This window comes from Nicotiana tabacum, chromosome 5, assembly GCF_000715075.1.
Source record: "Nicotiana tabacum cultivar K326 chromosome 5, ASM71507v2, whole genome shotgun sequence".
Classification (NCBI taxonomy): domain Eukaryota; kingdom Viridiplantae; phylum Streptophyta; class Magnoliopsida; order Solanales; family Solanaceae; genus Nicotiana; species Nicotiana tabacum.
In genome coordinates, this window is record NC_134084.1 from 57,558,231 (window position 1) to 57,563,996 (window position 5,766).

The following is a 5,766-nucleotide window of genomic DNA, read 5'->3' on the forward strand; positions in this document are numbered from 1 at the left end:
ATTTATCTTTACATGAAAAGTAGCTAAATTTCTATTACTTTTAAAATTATGGCTATTTTTCAATGACCACTTATAAATATGACTACTTTTGAATTTCACCCCATCCTATCCCATATATTAATCTTGGATTCTTTCCTTCGTTTAACGTCAAACTTTACCCCAATAAGCACTAAACACTTATGCTGAAGGAAGTGAATATAATTACATTCGACCATTCAAAAGGTGTAAATATTTACAGCTTGTGCACAACTGAAAAGATATTAGTACCGAAATTTTTAATTTTTTTCGCTTTTAGGGGATAGTTTCAAATCACATGCATTTGGAGGCTGAGGATCAGTTTTCCTGAGGTGAGACTGTTTCAGTTCCTTCGCCTAACCCTATCTATCTAAGAGGTTTCCTCAAGACTGGAATCAATCAGATTGCTGATCTATAAGACTAACTTTTTCCATGTGGGGTAGAAGAAGTAACCTGTTACGCAATGACGATATCCAGAAATGCAACACACAAGGCAAAGACAATCTCAAACGAAACATATATGAAGACGTTGCTGTCTGTGCAATAGCGTAAGACAGTTGCGTGTGAGAATGCAAGACTCCACAGAGGAAGCATGGGCCTCACTCAAAGAGAGATCATGTTAAAAGTAGCAAAAACCAACTACGACGACAGAGAATGGGCTAAAAGATGGATACATTAAGATTTAATGTGACGTTACATTAAAGGGAAATATGAAGCTCTATTCTAAATTCCTAGCTAGCTGTCAAATCAGTCTCTATGGTTTCAGAAAGGCTAAGTAAGATTGAATTTCCTCATTTCAGTGGTTTCATTTTTCCAAGTTGGTTTGCTCCAATATGGAGATGGACCACATTATTGAAGAGTGTATGACACATCATACACTTTTTTACTGCTTATATTATACCCCCAAAATTCAACATCCATTTCAAAAGGACCCACCCTTTGATATAGCAGAGGGCCAAAACTAATACTCTACAATAACGATCAGCCGAAATGTTAGAACTTACAAGCTATACATCCAATTATCACACAACTAGCTCCAGATAAAACATAGATAGACACATGATCTTAGTGGATCTGTTGAACAATTAAATTGTCACTGAAACAAACATTTGCAATACAACTAAGCTAAGAAAAGTATATTTGATCACCAGAGTGTGAGATTGAATTTAAGTACCTAGCATCGCTTAGGATCTACAAAAATTGACAAATACAAATAACTTAAAAGGGATCGGACATATTGAAATAACACCGCTGAGCAAAATCTTGATAGGTCCATTAATGTAGTTGAGCATGTATAAAAGGACCTTTTCAAGCAGGTCTGTAGGCCATATTCCGTTTTTCTGCTTCTTATTGGAACTCATTTATCAGTTACTATGGCTGCTCTTTAACTGCATCTTACTTAATTCTCCAGCATCTACTTGTGTGATTTCTGAGGGAGCTGCTTCTGAACATGCCCTCAGGACAGCTTCATTCTGTAAGAAAAATATATATCAGACTCCTTGTCTACCTGACATCTTACAGAAGAAGAAAAAGGAACTGAATTACTCCAAAATCTCATTTAAAGACATACGACTTCTTTCGTGTTCTAAATAGATGATTTTCCAATCAAATTAGATCAGACTTTTGATAGCAGGGTAGGAGGATCAAAACCTACCATCAAATATCATAGGTCTTTAGAGGCTGGTAAGACCCCTCTCTTTGGATTGAGATAAAATGAATGCCATCAGATCAAGCTTAAGAGAAAGAACAAAGCTTATACTTCAGAGAGATCTGATATTCATAGGCTGACTAGACCATATGTTGATCAGCAATTCACTTTTCTCAGGCCCATCACGGTGTAACGTTATGCTGACAAAGTGGATTTCACATCTATTGTTTCAAATAATATAAATGTTCCTAAAGGCAGTCAATGGTCATTGGAAAAACAATGAAATGCAGGATCTAGATAGAATCTAATAATCTCTATTTAAGGACGAGAAAATGGTACTGACCAGGTTTTAGGGTAATCAAAAACGGTAATTTAACATTCAGGCAAACTCATTTAAGTCAGTGATTTTTAGTTGAAAGGGATTATTTCACTAGTAGACTTGTTATGACAACTCAAGCATTTTCTTATTAATTGACTGACATATCACTTACTTAGAAAACAGTTAATGATATAGTTTGAGGGACCTCAAAGGTAACTACAGAAAACTTCATGAATCAAGAGGCATGCAGTGGAAACTACTCAAAATAATAGTAGCTTTGAGCACCAGTTTACCATTGTATCTTCCTGATTCACGTTGCATAATTCAATTCAGATATTGCCAAGCTGATTGGTTGATACAAAGCATTTCAGTTCCAGTGCCTTGTTCAGGTATATCAAGAGAAGATTTTCAATTACTCCGACCATGTTGAGCATACCTTGTGATCTTCAAACTCCATCAAACACAGACAAAAAAAAAAAAAAAAAATTCTCTATGTGTCTTAGTTTGACTCAGCCCGAAGTTTAAGAAGGTAAAGAAGTCTTTTGAATGTTGTAGTCATAAAGGGTTTTTACCAGAAAACATCCCTAAAGTATACACCAAAGTTTTAGTGCATCCTTAATGTATACCTTTTAGCACAAAACATCCCTAATGTGTTTAAAAATGAGAAGGTTTAGTCCAAAATAAACTCTCCGTTAAAAAACTATCCAGTTGTAGCCAAAACACAAGTTGTGCACATCACCCACTCCAGGAAAATAGAAAAAGGCTGCAGCCTTTCCCCTCCTTCATTAAACTATATCTTCCATGAGAGGAAAAGAAGAAACGTCTTGCATCTTTAGAACAAAATAGTACAAGAAAAAAAGTGCTTCTACAGTAAAAGCTTCTGATTGAAATACTTAGAGGAAACAAATATCAATGACATGGGCTCAAAGTTTGAGTGATAATCTAAAACGCCCAATTATGGTATTTCAGATTTTTCTGAACTTTGAGTATTATTTGTATACTGTTGTTTGCTACTCCAATGTAAAGTTGCTTCATCATTTATATCTATTTTGAGCTTCTGATGCAAACAAATGCAGAGATAGCAATGCCAAGATCTACACATTCGTGTATGGAGAACCAGAGCACGGATCCAAAGAAGATAAGACATGTAAGTCGAAGTCAAAGTGGACAAAGAAGAAGAAGACGAAGAAGAAGAACAAGAGCTAATGTTTTCCCAATTTTATCCTCAACAAAGAGCTGTGGATGGGGGAAAAGCAGCATATGGGGAGCCACTGCCTATTCTGATTTCTAAGAATGTGTCACATGCGTAGCATGTGCTTAGGCTTCAACTGTTAGTTTTTTAACTAAGTTAACTTTGGACCAAGCCTGTTTATTTTTAGATACAATGGGGATGTTTCCTGTTAATTGGAATACTCTAAGGACGCACTTGAATTTTAGGGTATACTTTAAAGATGTTTACTATTAAAAACTCTACTGTTAAACTAAAGGTGTGAATAACATCTCAAAAAATTTCTTTGAATCTTGTGATTTTATGCAATTCTCATAAGGAAGTGTCACCAAGGGTAAAATGAGAACTTTGAATTAAGAACTTACTAAATATTAAAAGGTGGCATTTTTTTTGAAACAGACTAATAAGGAAAGTACGACACATGGATTGAAACGGAGGGAGAACTAAATTTCATGCTTAGAAAGGTTATTCTAGAAAGTTTGGTAAAAAGAAACATATATTTGTTCACTGCATTCAGCCCTTTTTCTTTTCTATTTGGTGCATGGAATCTTACAACAAAATCATCTATCCATGTAAGCAGGATTATGCTATTGACAATGGAATTATTTTCACGTAGTAGCTCCATGTCAGTTGACTATCTAAAGTGGAAACCAATTCGACTGTCTAATAAAGGTCCACTTCTTTCACACCTCTTCTTCGCAGATGATATTATCCTTTTCTCCAAGATTACTACAAAAAGTTTCCATGCAATTATTGATGTGTTGAATAACTTTTCCCAACATTCGGGACAAAAAAATAATTTTGATAAGTCAAAAAAAATTCTCTGAAAATTGTAGCTCTTTCGACAAAGATTTTGTAACTACTTCTTCCAATATCAAAGAAGGAACCTCTTTTGGGAAATACTTGGGATTTCCTATGTTCCAATCAAGGACCAAAAAGGCAGATTTCCAATTTCTCCTGGATAATTTCAAAAATAAACTTACAGGATGGAAATTGTGATGATCTGGCTAGTTGTCTCATGAGTTACCGCTCTGTCTCCATTTCTGCTTCTTATTGCTTTGTCTATCGATTCTATATATGATTGGGTTGGTTGGCTCAGGACCGGAAAGGATTTGGTAAAGTTTGAGACACTTAGTCTCTTTTGAGGAAGCTTAAGTTGGAAAAGTTAATCGGATATTGACTTATGTGTTAGAGGGCTTGGATGTGAGTTCTGATGGTTCGGATAGCTTCGGGGGTGATTTGGGACTTAGGAGCGTGATCCGAATGAGTTTTGGAGGTTCGAAGTAGATTTAGGCTTGAATTGGCGAAGTTGATATTTTGGCAATTTCCGGTTGATAGGTGAGATTTTGATATAGGGGTCGGAATGGAATTCTGAGAGTTGCAGTAGTTCTGTGGTGTCATTTGGGAGGTTTGTGCAAAATTTCAGGTCATTCGGACGTGGTTTGATTGGGTTTTTTATCAAAAACATAATTTGGAAGATTTTGGAAACTTAGGCTTGAATCCGATGTGTTTTGGTTGATTCGATATTGTTTGAGGTGATTTGAAGATTGGTACAAGTTTGAATAAGGTGTTGGAATATGTTGGTGCTTTTGGTTGAGGTCCCGAGGGCCTCGGGGTGATTTCGGATGGTTGACGGAGAGTTTTAGATTTTGATGGGGCTGCAGATTTTTCTGCTTCTGGTATTTCCGCACCTGCGGATTGGGGACCCCAGGTGCGATGCCACAGATGCGAGGAAGGGAGTCACAGAAGCGGAAAGGAACTTGGGAGGTAGAAACCGCAGAAGTGGTTAGGTGGACCGCATCTGCGATGGTGCAGGTGCGAATATTGTATCGCAGATGCGAAAAATGGGAACTTAAGTGAGGACCGCAGATGCGATGGTCTTGACTGCAAATGCGGTACCGCAAAAGCGAAAATTGGCCGTAGATGCGAAAATGCCTGGGCCATAAGGTATAAATTATTTCCTTCACGATATTTGAGCTATTTCACCATTTCTAAGTCGGCTTGGGAGCTTTTTGGACGATTTTGAAGAGGGAATTCAAGGAGACTTCATTGAGGTATAAATTTTGGACCTAAAACTCGTTCCCATGGTATTATTTCATGGATTAGAGCTATAATTAATGGAAATTTAGGGTTAAAATTGGAGAAACTAGGGCTTGGTATTGGAGACCTAGACTTGAGGATTTGAGGGACCATTTGTGGTCAAATTTTGGTACTTTTGATATGTACGAACTCGTGGGGAGATAAGGAATCTATTGATGTAAAAATTATCAAATTCCGATATGTGGGCTCGGGGGTCGGGTTTTGGTAATTTCGGGATTTGTGTCGTAAATTGATTATTTTCGCTTGGGCTTCGTTCCCTTAGCATATTTTGACATCATGATTCTGATTTTGGATAGATTCGATGCGAGTGGAGGCCGATTCGAGGGGCAAAGGCATCACGGCCTAGAGATTTGACCAGATTGAGGTGAGTAATGATTGGAAATAATGTCCTGAGGGTATGAAACCCCGGATTGCACATCGTTGTGCTATATTGAGATGACGCACACGATTGATGAC

General features: G+C 37.1%; 1 long non-coding RNA gene across 1 annotated transcript; it reads right to left on the reverse strand.

The window, feature by feature from the left end:
• Nucleotides 1–1,080: 1,080 nt before the first annotated feature.
• LOC142181154 (uncharacterized) lies at nucleotides 1,081–3,239 on the reverse strand. Its single transcript, XR_012709540.1, has 2 exons — nucleotides 2,276–3,239; nucleotides 1,081–1,487 (listed from the first exon to the last, which is right to left on the reverse strand). It is a non-coding gene; the product is annotated as an uncharacterized LOC142181154 (long non-coding RNA).
• Nucleotides 3,240–5,766: the final 2,527 nt, after the last annotated feature.